Raw genomic sequence first — 24,128 nt, 5'->3', positions numbered from 1 at the left:
GACACACTGTCCTCGGGAGCAACGCTCTCATTTGCCTTACGTGCCTCCTCACGACGTTGGCGTACCTCTGTTAACCGACATGCGATGTCGTCGCCACGTCCCCTGAGTGCAGACAGCCTCGTATCGAACCAATCTTCATCGGTCTTCATGTCATCTTCAAGCTTACGCTCTTGGTAAGTTTCCTTGAGTGAGTCATTTATATCACATAACTCTTTAAGCAGCTGGTAGAACGCTGGTAACATCCTGTCCTCCACAACCGAATAGCATTCTTCATCCATGAACTGGTGGATCTTGCTCTTTTGTCTCAGCAGCTGCTCTAACTTAGCCTTTCTTTTGTTCTTCAGACTCCGCAAAGCATCTTCATGTACCACCTGTCAGGCCTCCTCAATGGCTTCGCTGCTTGTCCTTGCCTGTTGGTCCATCACGCTGTCTGGATCAACATCTGAAGCAACCCTTCTTTCCATCAGTCTCTTAATAGTGCTTAGCCCGTGTAGAGACGGTTTCTTACTAATGTAGAGGTGATCTTACTCGAATCTAATGCTCCTGACTCTTCAGCACATACTTCACTCCAGAGATTGTTGTTAGACAAACATTAAACATTTATTGTACTTGCTTCTCAACGTAGCCAATGACAGATCAATTGTACATACAACTTTACGCACAGTGATCTCACAAGCACGCTCACTAGCTGTTTCATCAAACAAGTTTCCCAAAGTATGTATGAACTCACAGGACTTGCAGGACTCGTAGAACTCGGTAAGAAACCGTGTGCCTCTACAGCTACACACAGAACCCTTTTCTTCCACCTTGTTGCAGTCCACACCTTTCTTGTAGTCAGAGTTCCTCTGCTCTAGTTACTGTGTCACGTTTACACCCTTCAGTAGCTGAGCTAAAACTCTCTTGCTATCTTGTACTCAGTTCCTCTGCTTCAGTTACTGTGTCACGTTTACACCCTTCAGTAGCTGAGCTAAAACTGAATCTCTCCTTCACAAACCCTTAGCATTGCATTGTTTCCTTGACCACTGGTCAACAAACTTAAAGGTAATCTACAAAGGCAATCATCAAAGGCAAATTATCAAAGCCATATGATGTCACTAAAGACATCATCGGTACATAGACACATCACAAACACACATTACATAAACAATTACATTACACACACAGCAAACATTACATAAAACAAGTAACTAAACTAACCCCCTTGGTTGGCTCATACACTTTTCTTTTTGTCCACACTTCATACTTCAAAAGTGCAGTGGGATCAGGGCCACTCAGTCAACAGGGACCATGGTGGGAAATTGTTGCACTCCAGTGTTTTGGAAATAGCAGCACTTATCTTTTAGAGTTCTGGTTATCTGTTAACACTGGTGTCACACAGAACCACTCAGTGCCTGAATCATAATAATAAGAGTTTAGGGTTTAAAGTTTAAGGCTCCTTGAGTGTGTGTGTGTGTGTGATGCTCAGCCTGCACTACAAACTATATAAATATACAGTTGTATCTTTTTGATTCAGCCTGAATTTTCTTTGTTATGCTGTGTTGATAAAATGCTTTTTTAAAGGTTTTCTGTGAAAACAAAAAGGTAAATGGTCTGCACTTATAAAATGCTTTTCTACCTATGGGCACTCAAAGCACTTTACACTACTTCTTATTCACCCATTCACATTCATACACTGGTGGGGGAGTTGCTACGCAGCTGGCCAATGCTCACCAGGATTGCTCCCTGGGGTTCAGTGTCTTGCTCAAGGACACTTTGACATGTGACCGGAGAAGCCAGGGATTGAACCAGCAACTGTGAGATTGGTGGAAAACTGCTCTACCTTCTTGCGCCACAGTCACCCAAGACTATTTGAGTCTTAATTAAAATCTAAAAGATAGGGAGGAAAATCGATAATGTTTTATTTTAAGATCCTTTTGGGATATACAACTAAATTCTTCTGTAAAGTGCCCTGAGATGACTTTGTTGTGAATTGGCGCTATATAAAAAAAGTTGAATTGAATTGAATTGAATTAAACGAACAAGAAAAGAGTCATGTCACAGGATGGAAGCTTTATGGAACATTTCTATACATTTGCACATACTCTTCATAAAAAATTAAATCAGAAACCACCTATCCTTCACTCATTTTACCAAACAGATTTTATTCTGTGTTGCTTGACTATCTCAATGATATTTCTTCATGCTCTGCAGTCCCAGAGGTGTGTGCTCTCGTTCTGCACTGCTCACTATCTCCTGCTGTTACTCTGTAACACAGCACCATAAATGAATATTACTCTGCTATATGCTTTGCCACCTCTTGTCATGCTGGTATTTAGCTTGTTAATTTAAGCACCATGCCATTCAATTAGATAAGGCTGCTAGGTGTTCCTGATAGTGATCACATTTCCCTGCTGGAAGCTGAGAAGTGTGTGTGTGTGTGTGTGTGTTTGTGTGTGTGTGTATCTGTCAGTAAATTAGTTTTTCACTGTTGTGAAAAATCTACAGTTCACACTTTGTATTTCATTGACGTTTTTAAAGTAGAAGCACCAGTATCTTGCTCTGGACCAATGTTCTGTGAGTGAACAAATATAGACTAACATATCAACATCACTCTGTATCAAATAATGAATATGTTTGTCATCCTAACATGAATTTTTCAAGATGCCACCAAAGCAACTTGTGTAGAGCCAATTCAAGTGTCATCTTGCCACTTAATTGTGACGTTAGATATTAGATTTAGGTTTAAATGTAAATGGCAAATGGTCTGCACATTTAAAGCGCTTTTCTACCTATTGGCACTCAAAGCACTTTACAGTGCTTCTTATTCACCCATTCAAACTCACAATCACACACACACACACTCATACACCGATGGGGGAGCTGCTATGCAGCTGACCAACGCTCACTGGGAGCAACTAAGTTGGGGTTCAGTGCTCAAGGACACTTTGACGTGTGACCGGAGGAGCCGGGGATTGACCCAACAACTGCGAGATTGGTGGACAACCGCTCTACCTTCCTGCGCCACATTCGCTCACAAGGGGTGGGCGTATGTGCATCAGATAATGGACTAGTCTCTATACTAGTGACACTGATGATCACAACATTTTATTACGGAGACTGGAACATGAAATTGGGATTAAAGGAACTGCACTAGGTTGGTTTAAATCTTATCTATCTGATAGAATTCAATTTGTTCATGTTAATGATGAATCCTCCATGCACACAAAGGTTAGCTATGGAGTTCCACAAGGCTCTGTGTTAGGAACAATACTTTATATATGTCTTCTTTAGGACAACATTATTAGAAAACACTCCATAAATGTCCACTGCTATGCTGATGCTACCCAGCTATATCTATCTATGGAACCAGATAAAACTGAGAGAAAACTGAAGTCATAGTGTTTGGTCCCAAAAATCTCAGAAACTAACCATATTGTTACTCTAGATGGCATAGGTCTGGCCTCCAGTACTACTACAAGGAACCTTGGAGTTATTTTTGACCAAAATTTCTGCTTTACCTCACATATAAAACAAATCTCTAGAACAGCCTTCTTCCACCTACGGAACATTGCCAAAATTAGGAGCATCCTGTCTCAAAGTGATGCCAAAAAACTAGTCCATGCATTTGTTACTTTTAGGTTGTAATTCCCTACTTTCAGCTCCCAGTTCAGATTTGGGAAGCAGACACCCTCTCTACTTTTAAGTCTAGGCTTAAAACCTTCCTCTTTAATAAAGCTTATAGTTAGTTATAGTTATGCTGCCATAGACTTAGACTGCTGGGGCACCCAGCCCCACGATGCACTGAGCTCCTTTCCTCCTCTTGTCCCTCTCTCCTCTCACCCTACAATTGTCACCACTGTATGATATTAACTCTGTGTGTTTTCTCCTGTAGTTATCTTTGTCCTTCTCTGTCTCCCTCTCTCTGTCCCTTTATGCAGTTGTCCTCGGCTTTGAAGCTGTGTATTTTCCATTTTGCAGCTACTGGTCCTACTAACCTGCCTGATGTTTTGTTGTTGCTTTTGTTGCTCTTTTTCTCTTCTCTCTTCACTTTCGACTCACCGGTCAAGGCAGATGGCTGCCCACCCTGAGCCTGGTTCTACTGGAGGTTTCTTCCGTTAAAGGAAGTTTGTCCTCTCCAATGTTGCCTAGGACTTGCTCAAGGGGTAATTGTTGGGTTCTTTCTAAACAGCTTTATAGTCTGGACTTTATTCTGTAAAGTGCCTTTAAATGACTTTGTTGTGAGTTGGCACTATATAAATAAAGTTGAATTGAATTGAATTATTTGTGAAATAAGCTGTGTGACACAGTAGGCAGGAAGTTTTTGCTGTCACAGGAGTTGATTATACATTATGCTACATTGATGCACAAACAAATCCCTGCATGTTCTTCATTGGTCTGGCCAGTATCTAATTATAGACTGCTCTTTTTTAATATTTATATTGCTTTGTATTGTTTCTTAGCTTTCTTGGAGATTGACAATTATGTGCCTTGTTAATATGTACCTGGAGTCTACTTACCCAGGTTTATTGTAGGTAGACTTTTAACAGAGACTTCCTTTTTAATGTTTTGCAGTTTCCTGCTAGTAACTCTTAGTTAATGTTGAAACTTGCTGCCATTAAAACCTCTTAAACCTATCTGTTAAAAGTCTTGTCTGGTGATGTGCACTTGGGTTTACTTACCTGAACATGACACTAAGATAAATGCTTTCCATGCTCAAAGACATTTTAATGTTCCTCAAAGTTTCTGGTAAAAGATTAAAATTTGACTGCAGAAAAACTGAGATATAGTAGTACAATAATTAACAGTGTACAGCAGTGTGGCATGCATTAATAAGACCGTAAGGTGTCTTATAAGGCTATGCTAATATAAGCATAATAACAATAATATATTTAACAATAATATAGTTTACTAGTGTGTTTGGGTTCATTGTCTTGTTGAAACAACCATTTCAAGGGCAAGTCCTCTTCAGCATAAGGCAACATGACCTCTTCAAATATTTAGACATATGCAAACTGATCCATGATCCATGTGATAAATAGGCCCAACACCATAGTAGGAGAAACATGCCCATATCATGATGCTTGCACCACCATGCTTCACTGTCTTCACTGTGTACTGTGGCTTGAATTCAGAGTTTGGGGTTCATCTCAGAAACTGTCTTTGGCCCTTGGACCCAAAAAGAACAATTTTACTCTCATCAGTCCACAAAATGTTCGTCTATTTCTCTTTAGGCCAGTTGATGTGTTCTTTGGCAAATTGTAACCTCTTCTGCACATGGCCTTTTTTTAACAGAGGGACTTTGTGGGGGATTCTTGAAAATAGATTAGCTTCACACAGACGTCTTCTAACTGTCACAGTACTTACAGGTACTCTTACACAGTACTCCAGACTGTCTTTGATCATCCTGGAGCGAATCATTGGCTGAGCCTTTGGCATTCTGGTTATTCTTCGATCCATTTTGATGGGTATCTTCCGTTTTCTTCCACGTCTCCCTCATCCCATTCCAAAAGATGAGGGATTACCGTTCCTCCTCTTTGCCGCACGTGAAAGTGTGCAGGAGTCCACTGGTTTCACCCTGCAGATTTAGTGTTTGGTCACACAGTACGTGGTCCTCTGCGAGTACTGAAAGAACATTTTATGACTGAAACTACCACCCCTAATACAAATGTGCTAGATTATGTGATTACTTTGATTACTTTGCATGCATGTCTCTCTCTGCTTTGCAGACTCAGATGAAAAAGAAATTCGACAAAAAGTCAGTAAAGGAATTTTCCAAGCTGGAGAGCTTGTCGCTCATCATTCGCCATTAAGCAGCATGCATACCGCATAAACCCAACAAAGCGTGCTCTGCTCAAGCAGGAAGTTACTTACTTGTTGGAGAATAGTTTACCTGTCCGAAGTTTTAGTGCATTCAGTTTCGCATATCTGCTAGTGCCTAAGCCTGAAAAAACTCCACGCTTATGTACTGATTTTCGGAAAGTAAATGCACCAACCAGACCAGACTCGTATCCTATGCCCCGAATGGAAGTTTATTGCTTCCGCTAAGTTTGTTGATGCACCTTGTCATGCTGGTTTTAACCACTGTAAGGTATACTTAGATGATATTGTGGCATATTCAAGTACATGGCGTGAGCACATAGAAACATTAAAAACAATCTTTGCAAGTCTAATGGAAGCTTCCCTTACCTTGAATCTGGCCATGTGACTTTGGTAGATTAGGTGACATACTTAGGGAAAGAAATGGGCCAAGGACAGGTGCGTGGACAGGTTCAAAAATCCAAACCATCTTGGATTACCCTATGCTCTGCAGGGATCTAGCCATGGCTGAATACTATAGAGGATTCTGTAGAAACTTTGCTGATGGTGTTGCTCCCCTCACCAGTCTCACTAGTGTCACCAAACCTTTTCTCTGGTATTCTGCGTGTGAAAATGCTTTTCAGTCTGTCAAGGCTCTCCTCTGCATCACAACTGTTTTAGCAGCACCTAATTTTGCCTGCCCCTTTAAACTGGAGGTAGATGCAAGGGCCAGTGGTGCCGGTGCAGTACTGCTGCAAGAGGATGAGCAGCGGGTCGTTCATCCTGTCTGTCACTTCTCCAAGAAATTCAACCAACACCAGTTAAAATAGAGCACCATCAAAATGGAAGCCTTCTCATTACTTCTAGCCCTCCAACACTTTATGTTTATGTTGGCTCCAGCTCATTGTCGAAATCAAATTCAATGTCTGACATAGCTAGGGGGCTGTATGGTATTTCTGATTCACTGTGTCTAACGATAGGCCAGTTCCAGTGACAAAACCTAAACAGGAGTAATACAACATACAACTCCAAAACTTTAATAACAGACTGTACATTTTAAACATACAAACTTGATTATCTTAGGAGGGCTGCGGAAATATCATTGCTTTTCAGTTGGACTTAAGAAGTACATTTCTGCATACAAGGGCTGTAAACTGCAGCCCTCATTTCTATAGTGTACTACACACATGCTCCCATACTTATCTTAATGCGAGAGGTGCCGATTAAGCCAGCTGTGAACCAGACCTATTGTAAAGACCTGGCAGCAGTTTTTTGACTTGGAGGAGTTTTGAATGATCATGCTGAAGCTATGGATAGATTACTGAACAAGCAAATCATCCAGACCCTCTAAAGATATTGTTTACATTTCTTGTTTGAAAGAGCTCAGTTAAAAGACACAAAATGACCACAAAGAGATGCACAACAGCCACAAAAAAATGCAAAACAACTCAAAAATGATGAATGCAATTATGAAAAAGAGGTGCCAAAGATGTAAAACAGACGCAAATAGACACAAATAATGTACAAGCTGAATAGAAAGAAATGTCTATCTAACTCTATGGTAGGTTTTGAATGGTGTCTATAGGCCAAGTAAAACCAGTTGATGACAAATGGTTCATGTGTGTACAGTTGAGGACACATCTAACGATTCTGCAAAAATATTCTTAACATTTTTTTTTTTTGCTTAAACACGAAGTCCCCCGTGGTAAATCTACTGACATCAAACTCACCAAAAACACTTGTGTGGTTATAGATCATTGTGTTATTACACTATGTCAAAATCAACAAATAGCTGTCACACAGGTGAGGTTGTCCTGAAAAAATGACACCAGCTATTGGCATGGTAACAGTGAAATATAAAGTTGAAATCAAAAGTATTCAAACATGATCAGATATACCCTAGACTCCAGAGGGTTAAAGCAGACTAAAATAACAAAAAGCAAGTAAAATAAAACAGTACAACAACAGCACAAAACAAATAATCTGTGTTTGTCTGTGCCCAGAAGCCCATTTTCTCATGAGCATAGCACACGATAGAAGACCATAATAAAGCAGGAAAAGAGAGGGGTGGATAGGTGGATTTAGACTCTCATGTTTGTACCAGATTAAGTTGCATATTATAGCTTTAAGCTTTAGACCAACCAAGACAATCATTTGACTGTTAATGCAGACATGAAAGCCAGTAGACAGGTAGATATCTCAAGTGATTGTGTTGATGTCACAGTTCAACTCTGACATGATGCTTTGGGCCTTGATAACCTAATAAAAGTTAAGACTACTCCTCTTACAGAAATCCCCCCCAAAACTATTAAATGTGGATTATTAAATATCAGATCTCTCTCTTTTAAATCTCTGTTAGTAAATGACTTAATAAATGATCATCAATTCGATTTATTTTGTCTCACTGAAACTTGGTTGCAGCAGGACGAATGTGTCAGTTTAAATGAGTCAACCTCCCCAAGTCATATTAATTATCATGTTCCTAGAAGCACAGGCCGAGGTGGAAGAGTTGCAGCAATCTTCCATTGTAGCTTATCAATAATTCCTAGACCTAAACATAGTTATAACTCATTTGAGAGCCTTACTCTTAGCCTTTCAAACCCAAACTGGAAAACTCAAAAACCACTATTATTTGTTATCGTGTACCGTCCTTCAGTTTCTTATTCAGAGTGTTTGACTGAATTTTCAGATTTTCTATCTGATTTAGTGCTTAGTACAGATAAAGTCATTATAGTGGGTGACTTTAACATTCATGTAGATGCTGACAGTAACTGCCTGAGCACTGCGTTTAATTCATTATTAGATTCAATTGGTTTTTCCCAAAATGTAAATAAACCCACTCACTGTTTTAGTCACAACTTAGACCTTGTCCTTATGTATGGAATTGAAGCAGATAAGTTAACAATATTTCCTCACAACTCTCTTCTGTCTGACCATTTTTTAATAACATTTGAATTTACAATAACGGACTATATAGCAGTTAGGGAAAAATTCCACTATAGCAGATGCTTAAGTGAAAAAGCTGTCAACAAATTTAAAGAAATTATTTCTTCATCATTTGCTTCACCATATGTTAATACAATGGAAAGTAGTCTCCTTAATGTTACTCCTGCACAAGTAGATTATCTTGTTGACAATTCTGCAGCCTCACTACTTACAATACTTGATAGTGTTGCCCCTCTGAAAAAGAAGGCAGTAAACCAGCAGAGGTGATCTCCATGGTATAGTTTACAAACACGCAACTTAAAACAGGAAACACGAAAGTTGGAAAGGAAGTGGCGTTCCAGAAATTTAGAAGAATCTCATTTAGCCTGGAAAAATAGTTTAAAAAAGTACAAAAAAGCTCTCCGTGATGCCAGAACAGCATATTATTCATCATTAATAGAAGAAAACAAGAACAACCCCCGGTTTCTGTTCAGCACTGTGGCCAGGCTGACTAAGAGCCATAGTTCTGTTGAGCCTACTATTCCCTTAACTCTGAGCAGAAATGACTTCATGACCTTCTTTATGAATAAAATTGTAGCTATTAGAGAAAGAATTCACCAGATCCTCCCCCCAAAAATTACAGATAGATCTTCATGTACAGCAGTGCTAGAGTCATCGATAAGGCCCCACTCCCTGTTAGACTGCTTTTTACCCATAGATCTCTCTGAGCTAACTTCAATTATTACCTCATCTAAACCAACAACCTGTCTGCTAGACCCTATTCCAACTAAGCTGCTCAAGGAAGCTTTACCCTTAATAGATACATTCATATTAGATATCATCAATCTATCTTTAGAAACAGGCTATGTACCACAGGCCTATAAGGTAGCTGTAATTAAACCACTACTTAAAAAACCCTGTCTTGACCCAGGTGTTTTAGCCAATTACAGACCAATATCTAACCTCCCCTTTATTTCTAAAACAATTGAAAAATTAGAGACTTTCAGTCAGGATTTAGAGTTCATCATAGTACAGAAACAGCACTGGTAAAAGTCACCAACAATCTTCTAATGGCCTCAGATAATGGACTCATCTCTATATTTGTTCTGTTAGATCTTAGTGCTGCATTTGATACCATTGATCACAACATTTTATTACAGAGACTGGAACATGAAATTGGGATTAAAGGAACTGCACTAGGTTGGTTTAAATCTTATCCGTCTGATAGATTTCAATTTGTTCATGTTAATGATGAATCCTCCATGCACACAAAGGTTAGCTATGGAGTTCCACAAGGCTCTGTGTTAGGACCAATACTTTTTACTTTATATATGTCTCCTATAGGCAACATAATTAGAAAACACTCCATAAATGTCCACTGTTATGCTGATGATACCCAGCTATATTTATCTATGGAACCAGATGAAAATAATCAGTTAATAAAGCTTCAAGCCTCCAAGACATAAAGGCCTGGATGTCCCAGAATTTTTTACTTTTAAACTCAGACAAAACGGAAGTCATAGTATCTGGCCCCAAAAATCTCAGAAATATGATGTCCAACCATATTGTTACTATATATGGCATAGGTCTGGCCTCCAGTACTACTGCAAGGAACCTTGGAGTTATTTTTGATCAGGATCTGTCCTTTAACTAACATATAAAACAAATCTCTAGAACAGCCTTCTTCCACCTACGGAACATTGCCAAAATTAGGAGCATCCTGTCTCAAAGTGATGCCGAAAAACTGGTCCATGCATTTGTTACTTCTAGGTTGGACTACTGTAATTCTCTACTTTCAGGATGCCCCAGTAACTCCCTTAAGAGCCTGCAATTAATCCAAAATGCTGCAACAAGAGTGTTGACTGGAACTAGCAAGAGAGATCATATTTCACCTTCACTAGCTTCTCTCCACTGGCTTCCCATTAAATTTAGAATAGAATTTAAAACCCTGCTTATTACATATATGCTCTGAATGGTCTGGCTCCATCATATATAGAAGACCTCAAAGCACCATATCATCCCAGTACACCACTTCGCTCTCAGAATGCAGGCCTACTTGTGGTTCCCAGAATTTCCAAAGGTAGAATGGGAGGTAGAGCCTTTAGCTATCAAGCTCCTCTCTTGTGGAACCAGCTCCCAGTTCAGATTCGGGAAGCAGACACCCTCTCTACTTTTAAGTCTAGGCTTAAAACCTTCCTCTTTAATAAAGCATATAGTTAGTTATAGTTATGCTGCTATAGGCTTAGACTGCTGGGGGACCCACCCCCCGATGCACTGAGCTCCTTTCCTCCTTTTGACCATCTCTCCTCTCCTCTCACCCCGCAATTGTCACCACTGTATGTCATTAACTCTGTGTGTTTTCTCCCGTAGTTGTCTTTGTCCTCCTCTGTCCCCCTCTCTCTGTCCCTTTCTGCAGGTGTCCCCCGGCTTTGAAGCTGTGTGTCTTCCAGCGTGCAGCTACTGGTCCTACCAATCTGCCCGATGTTTTGTTGTTGCTTTTTGTTGCTCTGTTCTTTTCTCTCTCCCCTTTCCACTCACCCCAACCGGTCGAGGCAGATGGCCGTCCACCCTGAGCCTGGTTCTGCTGGAGGTTTCTTCTGTTAAAGGGAGTTTTTCCTCTCCACTGTTGCCTATGGCTTGCTCCAGGGGGAATTGTTGGGTTCTCTTTATACATCTTTATAATCTTGACTTTATTCTGTAAAGTGCCCTGAGATGACTTTGTTGTGAATTGGCGCTATATAAATAAAGTTGAGTTGAATTGAATTGAATTGTCTACAGTGATTTATGTTATTTCTTTGCACAGTGTAAGCACAATGTACACATACACACCTCTATACATCTGCACAAATGAAACAAGGCACCAGGGTTTAATTTGTTTTTTCAGGTTTTTCCATCAATGTATCCATCAACCTATAGGCAGCTGTTAGTAGTTATCAAGTCATACGTTTTATTAAATTCAACTTTATTTATATAGAAACATTTGACATCTCAAGGCACTTTACACAATAAAGTCAAGACTTTAAAGATGTATAGAGAAAACCCAACAATTCCCCCTTGAACAATCCCTAGGCAAGAGTGGAGAGGAAAACTCCCTTTAAGGGAAGAAACCTTTAGCAGAACCAGACTCAGGGTGGGCGCCCATCTGCATTGACCGGTTGAGGTGGGTGGAAAGTGGAGAGGAAAGAAAAAACAGAAAGTCTAAGTCAATCTCATTGAAGGTACATTTGTTTTATGTTGTGATTTTAATAAAAAGGCCAGAATGTGTAACGTATGCCTACTGTCCTCTCTTTTATATAATAAGTCCCTGTAGATGTATAAAGATCTCTCTCTGTCTCTCTGTCTATCTAGATAGGGAGAGAGAGTGTTACAATATATGTACAGCCATGTGTGTTAGCATCCTATGTTTTCACATGTACCTCCTTTTACCTTTTGTTAGTTTATCATTCAAGGAATCCTAATTTGAGCGTTATCGTCTTGCCTACAGCAGTCATATACTAATCATTGAAGCATGAAATTGCTTTGAGACAGCCTACTGAGATATCACTTAGCATGCGAAGAAAAGTCTGTCTTTTCTTGAAAAACTGTATGTGAAAACGTTTTCCCAGTGTGTATGGTGCTGACTGTGTCTGAAGCCCTCTCTCTTTTTACTATGTATGTACTTTTTGTATACACAATACCATATTTCTGTAGATGTATTATTGGACAAGTATATCTAAGAATAACAATCCATTATACTTTTGTTTTACTTGGTGAAGAATTGGCTCAAACACAGCTTAATGTCTACGAGACTCAGTGGAGAGAGAAAAATCATGCTGGGTTACATAAAATCAAATGGCGTGATTACAGCGGGGAATTAAACAATCTTCTTAATTATCACCAAAGCAATTTCTATTAATAACAATAATAAACTGATGAGTTTTTTGATACATTTTTTATGCAGCAGTGAAAACAGCTTGGCTGCCCCTAGGGACACGACAGCAGTCCTATTCTATCTGAAACATTAGATTAAATGTTAGAAGTAAATGTTAAATAAAATGCTCCACATCTCTGTGCAAAAAAAGACAACTTTTTGTATTGTTCCAAGCAAATCATTCTTGACAATGTCAAACACATAGATAAATAAAAACTCTGTACTCCACTTACTTTACTAAGTCCACTTTAAGTCCACTTGATTTATGCAAATGCCTTTGTGCTTCCTGTTCTTATGGAGCATTACACAAAGGGGATAAGAAATGTATCAGAGAAAATTCAGAAGATCTATCAGATAATGTTAGCTGCTTCAGAAACTGTGTATTATTCTACTTTGAGTTCAGGTCCTTACACAGTATGAACTTCCTACTAGTATTTAATTGAACTATATTATCACTGATATATGCAGAGATAATATTTTCATTATTTGCTTTTAGCAAGATTGTGTTAAAATGGAAATAGAAATCAAAATTAAGTGTTGAACAATTGAGGGATGGTGCTTCAGTGTGTGTAGGTGGAGAAAAAAAAATCATCAAATTAGTAACGAACAATTTTAGTAAATAGGCTACATTAATGTACATGTTTTTTCTACCTTACAATAACTCACAGAATTATAGTTAACAGCGTGTGGTTGGACATCACCAACTCTGTTCCTATCCCACATTTTTAGAAAACCATCCTGACCTCCTTTCTCAACCGCTCTACATAATGTATGAACTTTACTGTATTGCCTCTTTAAATAGTTCACTTTTTCATAACTGATCCTAAATATTGACAAATAACAGAATCCTTGCAGGGGAAAATGTTCTGTACTGTCATTAGGTTCTATATAAGTCCAATATCAGTGAAAAGTAACAATATTAGCGCTTCACAATTCCGCTTTTATTTTGAAGAAAGCCTGTCGTAGTTTCCGCTGTGCGGGGTTCATTAAGGCGTGCTTTACGCTCATCGATGATGCTGAGAACAGCCGAGGAAACGGCGACGAGGGAGAGAGAGCGCATCTCAGCAGCTGTCGGTGTCTCTTCACCGCGGAGCGTCCAGTAGCTCTCAGCCAGGTGAGTGAAGCGTCGAGGCGGGCAGAATACCTGCGGTGCTCCCCTGGTTCTGTCGCTGCTCTGGGATTCAAACGCTGCTTTGCGAGCCTGAACCTCTTCCCTCCTGAAATAGGAAGGTGAGGTGTTGCTAAGCGCTGGGTGCTTTCTAATTTCTAACTGCACGGTCGCGGCCAATTGAGAAAAACAAATGTAGCTTGTGAAGCCCATGCGTATCAGCCATGGTGGCTGGTTGCTGGTTGATGATAAATTGTGTTTTACCTGAAGTTGAGAGTAAATAATTGCTCATGTAGAGTGTGGCCCAGGATTTATCCTAAAGTTTCATTTTATTTCTAATGAGAGGTGAAGTCAGATATCTGTCAGTGTTACAGTGTGTCCTGAGGGGAACTGACTTTAACTCTCCAGTGCTTCCACCCACCCAGATTATTCTGGCTGGATAAATTGTGAAACATCTGTTATCCCTCTCTCTGGGGTACTTGAAATAAATTGCCTTTTTTGTTCAAGTGCTAAGGTGTCACTGGATGTGTACCTGCTAAATTTTCAGTGTGCTGGGGTAGGTTCTAAGTATTTGGCACCTTGTGGCCCCCAGTTCCACACATTCTGCACATTTATTTATTTCTTCTTCTTGTGGTACATAAAATATGTTGTGATGTGTAAAGGATGATTTGGTTTGATGTTTAAAGCCCTTGTTGACATTCTGTGCTGGCTAATGAGTTTTGCACAGTTTTTTGTACTTGTTTGCATTTTTGTCAATTTACATTCAGGTTGTGCCATTATACTTCTGGTGTTATTCAACCTGCACATAAAATAAAACAATTATTAACTATTGCAGTTTAAAAAAATTAAATCCTTCTCAAATTATTTCTAAAAGATTATAAAGCTGAGGACACTGGCTCAGCGAAATGAGTAATAAACAAGTGTGGAACCATGTATCTAATAGGCAATTGTCCTGTAGTTGTGAAAGGTTTGGGATGATGGAGACTGTATGACTGCCTGGTTGAATAAAGATGAATCTGACTGTTAACTGTAAAATGAGGCCTGAAATGTTCTGGAATATTTCCCTCTTTGAATTGCAAATTATACAGTACCTTAAAATAGGAGGGACCTGAGCTTAATTTCAAGTCTCGCTGCAAAGGGTCTGAATACAATCCATCCATCTATTACTTGTAACCACTTATCCTGTTCAGGGTCATGGGGTTCTGGAGCCTATCCTAGCTGTTATAGGGCAAGAGGCAGGGTCCACCCTGGACAGGTCTCCAGTCTATCTCAGAGCCAACACAAACACAGACAGACAACCACTCATAGTGACACTCACAGAAACTTTACATACATTAGCTATAGCCAATAATTATGTGCTTTTATATAGTGGTTTAGCTGCTGTCATCACATTAATATGCATGTAAACCTAATGCTAATATCTTTTTCATTTAGACTGATTGGTCATTCACACTTGTTTTTGGCTTCTGCTTGGTTAGTCTGCTGCTGCCCTCCTCCAAAAACTGCACACAGACACAAGCAGCCAGAAAAGAGAACAATGTCTCACAAAAGTTGCTAAAATCTGCCAAAAACATTGTTAGATTTGATCCAACATGCTTTAAAAAAAGTCGCTAAAGGGTGTTGAAAAGTTCCTGTATCCAGTGACATCACTCATGACACATGCTCTTCTTCCTAAACAGACAGACTGGTGTTGTCTTTATTACAGGTGTAGATGAAAAGCGAACTGCATACAGACAGAGATAAAGTTGTCATGTTCACACACAGCTATATTTATGTGTTAAATTGCGGTTATGTAATTGCACAGGCTGACAGTGTTGGTGGATTTTCCTTGGAAAAAAAAGACTTTATGGTAGGATTAAAAAAGTTTAACGTCTAAGGTTCAGTTGAGGTTTTCAGCTCATTCTCACTGAAGTCTTAATTAATAATTAAAATTATAAAAATCAATGGAAATTTTTTAAACATTTTTGTTTGGAGGGAGAGAACAGTTTAAGGGAAGTGGTTGGCTTGACAACATGTTGGTGAGAGTGAGCAGATAAATTACTAGGAGACTTGACTTGACCTCGAAACAAATGTTCTATACTCTAAACTCAGTGTTAACACTGAGATTTTTACAAAAACAGAATCAAAATAAAACCTCTAACTCAGCACTCATATGACATCATTTAGCTTTATTTAAGACACTGTCACACTAAGTCAGCAGTTAATCCCGGAGTACTGTGTATGCATTTTCTTCCAGTTTGTCCTGAAAGTGTTTCTCAAACTTCTTTGAGGCAAACTTGTGATTTGTGGTTGTCAGGATAATAACAAAATTCATTTAAATATACTGTATATAAAGACCAAGATCAGGAAGCTGCTGCCAACAAATCTGAACTACTCAACTTCTCTCTTAACCTCAGAAACACTGTATAAAATAATAATAATAAAAAACTATATATATTAAATAACAATCATAATAAAATATAGTGAGCTTTAGCAGGTGCATATGCATGTAGGTTATTGATATGAGGAGCGACTGCGGCACAGGAAGGTAGAGCAGTTGTCCACCAACCTCACAGTTGTAGGTTCAATCCCCAGCTCCTCTGGTCACATGTCGATGTGTCCTTGAACAAGACACTGAACCCCAACTTAGTTGCTCCTGGTGAGTGTTGGCCAGCTGCATAGCAGCTCCTCCATTGGTTTATGAGTGTGAGTGTGAATGGGTGAATAAGAAGCAGTGTAAAGCGCTTTGAGTGCCAATAGGTAGAAAAGCGCTATATAAGTGCAGAACATTTACCATATAATATAGAATAATAGTTTGCCTCAACAATTATTATCTTAGGGAGTAGACAGCTGCAGGAAAAGTTATCTATTGCACACACACAGACAGCTTAGGTACAGAATAGTGCTACTCCTCATTCCTGCAGAGAAAAACAGGGAGCTGGTTTTAACTGATAACACACATAGTTTTAGCAATGGATATCCGGAAGGGTAGGAAAAAATGGGAATAAGAGTTAGAGTGAAGTCACATTTAGTGTAGATCCTCTTTGACTGTCACTGTGTGGACATTGATCTGATTGATATGATCTTCAGAGATCTCTGTTGGGGGAAGGGTTAAATAAACATGCTTTTCTCAGACTTTCTCAGACAATCAAGTTTTGAGTGATTCTTCCTTATCAACAGACCCGGAGAAGCTAGGCTTCAACACTGGTAATGGGAGCTAATAATGTTTTAAACTCTCTCAGATGATAGAATAGAAGCTCTTAAAATAGATAAACATGTTACAGTGAAATTTGTCAGACTCGTTTTCTGTATAATATTGCAATTCAAAGTTTTTGTTGTTTTTTTAAGATGTTCAAGTAGAATTTTGTGGGTCAGACTACTGTGTACCTAAGTATTAATAAATGCTGGACTGTCTCTTTAGAGCATGGATTGGTTTTGGGACAGTAGTGGTTTGTATTTTTAGTGGTGCAAACATTTCACTGTTTGGAGATTAGAACACACTTTAAACAGATCTGCAGGTTAAAAGCAGCCTGTAATCTGGAGAAGGAAATCATATAAGATGGTGTCATCAACATAAATGTGCAAAGCATGGTAAGTTGGACATTTTTTTATTTATGTACAGAATAAAAAGCAGTGATACTGATACTGATCCTTGAGGAACACCTTTAAAAACAATCTTGATATGAAACCATCAGTATGAATTTTACAAGAGAAATCTTATCAGATCCATTTGTAAGCAGATACATTCACAAATAACCACAAGAGTACAGCACAGTGTTACTTTCTATCAAGTGTCTTAGCAATGGCATCCACAAGAACAGTGATTGTACTATGAGCAGTCCTAAATCATGATTGGTGGAAATAATGGGTGTTAACCTAAAGGAAGATTGGTAGTTTTGTGGTTCAACTATTAAAGATGTTCACAATTGTAGCAGTGATATCGGAAGAACTAAGGTAAGGGAACTGTATCTGCATCACCAAGAAACTGTTACGTTTAACTTTTTCAGTGGATTAAATAGCTCTGAATATGTGACTGGTCTGACAGAAAAGTTGTATTATGTAACAAAAGAGAGGTAGGTGTGTGTGTGTATATATATACACACACACACCTACCCCTCTTTTATATGTATAGGGCAACTGTGGCACACGAGGTAGAGCAGCGAAGTGTCCTTGAATGAGACACTGAATACCAACTTAGTTGCTCCCCCATGTGTTATTGTGAGTGTGAATGGGTGAATGAGAAGCAGCATAAAGTGCTTTGAGTACCAATAGTTAGAAAAGCGCCATATAAGTGCAGACCATTTATTAATTGCTGGCCGGGGCGGCATGACTTGACCCAACTCAGTGGATGACATAACGAGGTCTCACAATAAAAGGGCTTCAGTCTGAATGAAAGAAGAAAGTCACAGAAATTCACTCCTTACGGAAGACAGAAAAAACACTATATAGCGCTTTTGTTCAAAGCGCTTCACAATGTTGCTTTTCATTCACTCACACACATACTCACACACAGACATTGATGGCTTTCATGCAAGGTGCTCACCTGAGACATCGGGAGCAACCTGGTGCTCAGTTTATTGCCCAAGGACACTTCGACATGTAGCCAATGGGGGCCAGGAGTTAAACCACTGACCCTGTGGCCGGTGGATGACTCCCATATTAACTGAGCTATATCCAAACACAGGACAGAAATGGACAACCTAAGAATCTGAAAAGAAGCTAAAACCTAGAGTGAGGGAACTTATGTGGGAGCAGGGCTCAAGGGAAACTAAGGAAACAGGAGCACGGGCATTAATGAAATTAAAGAACACCATGAATGACTACTAATGAAACGAATGCAACAGGGCACGGGAAAACTATGAAACAGAAAGTGCATACACAGAGAAACTACAGAGTAAATATTAATAAAAACCAAGTAAATAAAAAACATAGCAACTAGAAACAGGTGTTAACCATAACCAAGTATTGAGTGTGTACAGACATCAATCAAGATCAGACTGAAACGTCAAACTAAATGAGTGATGAGAAGCAGGTGAGTGAAAGAGGGAGTGGCAGAAGGCAATCAGGTGAAAACCTGTCGATGATGACCAAGGAGAAGGGAGCAGGAGCTAGACACAGCAAAACCGGTAGGGCGAGAACGAGAGAGAAAGAGGGAGAGACCAACACGGAGAGAGAGAGAGATCTATAGGGAGAGCAAATGTATGAAAACTGACAGAGGACGAAGTGTGTGAGACTGGACAGTTCAGGGCAGGGATGGCCAAAAGGTTAGGGGGACAGAGACTAGAGGACCATTCATGACATCACATGACAAAAAAACTAAAGTCAAACACCTGGTACTTACATTACCCACAATGCAAATGAACTCAAAGTAGAGAAAACCAAAAAAAAGTTTTTTTCTTCATTGCTCAATGGCAGAAATTCCCTCAAAAGCCACAGTACGCTAGAGGTTTTCTTGAGTCTGGTTCCTACGTTTGGATCCAAGGAAAGCTGGGCCTGACTCAAGCAGAACAAAATGCAGTTGACTTAAACAGAAAAGAGTTTGCAACATAAATGTTGCAGCAGCTAATTATCAGTCAATTAGATCAATTAACAAATACTTCATAATTCAATTAAAATCTAATAATTCAGACAATATGCTACTTCATTGGGTACACCTGCACAACCTAATACAATCTCATACAGCAGCTAGGCCATATACTTGACTTTTACAAGATTAGAACTTTGCAGTTTTTAAGTTGAAATGTAAAACTTTTCTTATTACTGAGGTCACAGTGGATGGTGGTATCATACTGGAGGACATAATATCAAGTGGTGGTTCACTGCAGTGTATATCCAACATGATTGTTATTTCAAAAGATGCAGATCCAGATTGCCACCCCACTTGGAGGGACTGGTATTGCGATACGTAAATTTGAAAATCCTCATCTGATATCCACTTTCTTTGAAATCTTAAAGGTCATGATAATGTTGCTTGTGATGCTGGTTTATGTTAAAATGGTTCCAACTTCTTTTTGGTATTGAAGTAGATATGTGTGTATATATATATATATATATATATATATATATATATATATGGTGGCATGTTGGGGGAGTGCCTCATTGCTTACATGGAGTTTGCATGTTGTATTGGAAATCAAGGTCTCCACCATGAAAATGTTGAGTTTTGCTTCATTCCCTTCAAACAATCAGATAGCAGCAGCAACTTCATAAATTATTAATCATCATTAATTACGTTGACACTGAGACAGGATTGGCAAGTTTATAACAACATATACTATACTTCTATACTTTTTTTACAATTCCGACAAGTCAGTGTTCTCACAGATTTAGATGTGGAAATCTTTGAATACATGGACTAAATGCATTTCCTTGCAAAAAAATAATGGATGTTTTTCTGTTTTGTTTTGTTTTTTTTATTTCAGTTTTATGATGGTTTTGGATTGAAATTCAAATAATAGTTTCTTTTTCAAACTTTTTCAATCTCTAAATACCAAAAAGGCCATGGACCACAGCCAGACCTTTAACACAACTTTAACATAGGGTGTTCAGTGATTGACGCTCTAAGTCTGCCAAAATCTGGGTGTCATTGACAGCCAACTGAAATTATTACCCACATCTCCTCTGTCTCTACTCTTTCTCTATGGCATCCAGATTTACCCTCTACAACATCAGAAAGATCAGACCCTACCTCTCTAAATAAAAACCTGATTCCAAAAAAGTTGGCACACTGTACAAATTGTGAATAAAAAAGGAATGCCAATATTTGGCAAGGCATTTCAAAATTTCTTACTTTCAACATTTGATCTGATATCTATATTCTATTGTGAATAAAATATAAGTTTATGAGATTTGTAATTATTGCATTCCTTTTTTATTCACAATTTGTACAGTGTGCCAACTTTATTGGAATCGGGTTTGTATGCTACCCAACTCATTGTGCAGGCACTGGTCTTAATTCATGTCAAGTACTGCAATGCCTTGATGACGGGGCTAGCAGCAGCAAAATCAAACTCCTTCAGATGATCCAAAGCGCAGCACCTCATTTCATTTTTGATCAGCCAAATAAGACACATATTAGCCCACTCTTCAGATCTCTGCACTTGTTTCCTGTAGCTGCTTGCAAGTTCAGAGCTCTGACTCTTGCCTACAGAGTGGTCAACACAACAGCCTCCTGCCCATTGTGCTCTGCAATGGACTCTCTTGGTTCAATCACTTTGTATAAAAGTGTCTGCCAAATGACTAAATATGAAATGGAAATGTAAGACGTAGTTTAAGTCTAACAATTATTTGAAGAAATTAACTTTTGTCAGTTACAGCTTAAAGTCAGGTCTCTGATACTGTCTGAAAAAGGCATCTGAAACAAATGCACCAGGACCATTTTAAAGAATTCATACGTTAACCTTAATCCTCGGGTAGGTGGAGTTGAAACAGTTGGTACAAAATGGGATGACAATGCTGAAGGCGACTGCATGATCTGCTTCCCTTCTCTCTATGTCCAAGAGGGACAGGGTTAAGCACAGCCATACTGTGTTGCTTTTGCTTTAGTAAATGAGAAGAAAACAAATCCGTCTTTAATGCAACAGACTACACTTTCCTTGTTTCTATTCTGTTGTTTGTATTTTTAATCCCTACATGTTGGAGGTGAAGTCTTTTAAATATACATTACTGTTTTGTTTGACAGAGTTAATGCTGGTATAATAGTCCCCACTCTTCAGTCTACACGGTGAATTATATCTTTAATCTGTCATTACTGCTGCCAACAAGGGCACATCCTCTCTCCTTCCACTGAGCCCCCTCCTCCCCATCTGTCTCTCAGGAAGCAGCAGATATATACCACCCTTTTGTGTCTGCCAGTAAGTGATTAGACTGAGGTGGCTGCTGCCACAAAGGAACACACTGGCAGGAACAGAGGCGGCTGGCACCATAAGATAAATACCTTTGTTACATGCTGATGAGCTGAGTATGGACCAAAATCAAGAACACTAGGTGACCATGTAGCACTGAGACCACACCTGGTATTGTCCTTTACTAGTTTTATTTGTGGGTCAGATGAGGTGTTGTATTAATTGGTAAAGTCTGTTTTGGAATTTTTTCAGGGATTGGATGGGTTTTTCAATTCAACTTCATTTATATAGCACCAATTCACAACAAATTAATCTCAAGGCACTTTACAGAATGAAGTCAAGACTATAAAGATGTATAGAAAGAACCCAACAATTCCCCCTTGAACAAGCCGTAGGCAACTATGGAGAGGAAAAACTCCCTTTCACAGAAGAAACCTCCAGCAGAACCAGGCTCAAGGTGTGCGGCCATCTGACTTGACCGGTTGGAGTAAGTGGAGAGGAGAGGAGAGAGGGACGAGGAGAAAAGGAACTCAGTGCATTAGAGGGTGGGTCCCCCAGCAGTCTAAGCCTATAGCAGCATAACTATAACTAACTATAAACTTCATCAAAGAGGAAGGTTTTAAGCCTAGACTTAAAAGTAGAGAGGGTGTCTGCTTACCAAATCTGAACTGGGAGCTGGTTCCACAAGAGAGGAGCTTGATAGCTAAATGCTCTGCCTCCCATTCTACTTTTGGAAATTCTGGGAACCACAAGTAGGCCTGCATTCTGAGGACGAAGTGGTCTACTGGGATGATATGATGCTATGAGATCTTCTATATATGATGGAGCCTGACCATTTAGCACTTTATATGTAAGAAGCAAGGTTTTAAATTCTATTCTAGATTTAATGGGAAGCCAATGGAGAGAAGCTAGTGAAGGTGAAATATGATCTCTCTTGCTAGTTCCAGTCAGCACTCGTGCTGCAGCATTTTGGATTAATTGCAGGCTCTTTAGGGAGTTACTGGGGCATCCTGAAAGTAGGGAATTACAGTAGTCCAACCTAGAAGTAATAAATGCATGGCTTTTCGGCATCACTTTGAGACAGGATGCTCCAAATTTTGGCAATGTTCCGTAGGTGGAAGAAGGCTGTTCTTAAGATTGGTTTTATATGTGAGTCAAAGTCCTGGTCAAAAATAATAACTCCAAGGTACCTTGCAGTAGTACTGGAGGCCAGACTTATGCAATCTAGTGTAATGATATGGTTGGACATCATATTTCTGAGATTTTTGGGCCCAAATACTATGATTTCAGTTTTTTCTGAGATGTAAAAATTGTAGGACATCCAGGCCTTTATGTCTAGCAGACATGTTAATTTTGATTAGTTAATAATTGTAGTTAGCTCAGAGAGATCTATGGGTAAAACACAGTCTAAGATGGGATTGGGCCTTATTGATGATTCTAGCACTGTTGTACATGAAGATCAATCTGTAATATTTGAGGGGAGGATCTGGTGAATTCTTTCTCTAATAGTGTTGGTGTTGCTATTATATCTCAAAATTCCCTTGTCTCTTCCCATGCAGACACTTGCCACACTCACTCTCTAACACACTCTCACAAACACAAACACACACACAAACAAAAAAACAATAAACACAAGCACACATCCACACACCTCATTATACTAAATAGTCACCTACCTAGGATTGGATCATTTGTAGCTGTGTTTATTACACTGAAACAGCATTTGCCGTTATGTGGATGCATTACTGTAATTAGCCCTGTTATGTTAATTAATGATAATGTTGTAGTTCATCCTACTACATATTCTGAAGCCAACCACCTACAGACAGTATGTAAGGCTGTAAAAGTCATACTAATCCTGAATTCTGTTATTCACACTCTGTGTGCCTATGCATTAACTTAATGTACAAGCTATATCACCCTTAAACTACAAATCCCAGCAGTCAATTCATTGTGTCCTTCCCATTGCGCAGCTGTCAAACCTTTTCTAGTTTCTTTCAACATTCCTTCACATTCACCGAGACACACACCGATGACAACAGAATGGTTTGCACTTAGTGCTTTTCTACATCAGTACAGCAGTCAAACGGCTTTATACTGCTTCTCATTTACCCATTTGTACTCACAATCACACACCGATTGTATGTAGCTGCTAAGCAACTAAGCCAGGGTTCAGTGTCCATGCTTAAGGACACTTTGACATTTGAAAAAGCTGGGTATCGAACCAGCAACAGCAGATGGAAGACCACTCTACCTTCCTGCACTACAGTCATCCAGATGCCATTCATCTTGCAACTTAGGGGTTCAGGGTCTTGCCCAACTAGTCTTCCACATATGGCATTGGTGGATGACCTCTCTACTTCCAGAGCCACAGCCATGGTTGTTGCTGAGTACAGTTTTAATTTGGTTTTGTGGATGCAGTGACAAACTGTGTTCACTGACCGTGGTTTTCATCGGTGATCCTGTAGTAAGTCATGACGGTTTTATAGCAGTGCTACCCGATGGCTTATAGATTATAGTCGTTCACTTTTTTACCTTATTGCTGCATTCTCTTTTTATTTACCTTTTTCACAATGTCCCAACTTTT

The 24,128-nt window shown here is 39.3% G+C and overlaps 1 protein-coding gene across 18 annotated transcripts in view; it reads left to right on the top strand.

Annotated features, from left to right (window-relative positions):
- The first annotated feature begins 13,597 nt into the window (after window positions 1–13,597).
- Window positions 13,598–24,128, top strand: part of rbfox1 (RNA binding fox-1 homolog 1) — a 334,608-nt gene continuing 324,077 nt past the window's right edge. For 13 of the 18 annotated variants that reach the window (XR_010911868.1, XR_010911867.1, XM_067488484.1 and 10 more), the window contains exon 1: window positions 13,598–13,724. The gene's annotated coding sequence lies outside the window, so the exon portion shown is untranslated. Of the gene's footprint in view, window positions 13,841–24,128 lie in introns of all 18 variants that reach the window. The other 5 variants (XM_067488476.1, XM_067488478.1, XM_067488479.1 and 2 more) reach the window with 4 other exon arrangements.

This window comes from Channa argus, chromosome 20 (assembly GCF_033026475.1).
Source record: "Channa argus isolate prfri chromosome 20, Channa argus male v1.0, whole genome shotgun sequence".
NCBI lineage: Eukaryota > Metazoa > Chordata > Actinopteri > Anabantiformes > Channidae > Channa > Channa argus.
The sequence above is the reverse complement of the archived record's forward strand: the minus strand, read 5'-3'. Positions and strand labels throughout refer to the sequence as shown.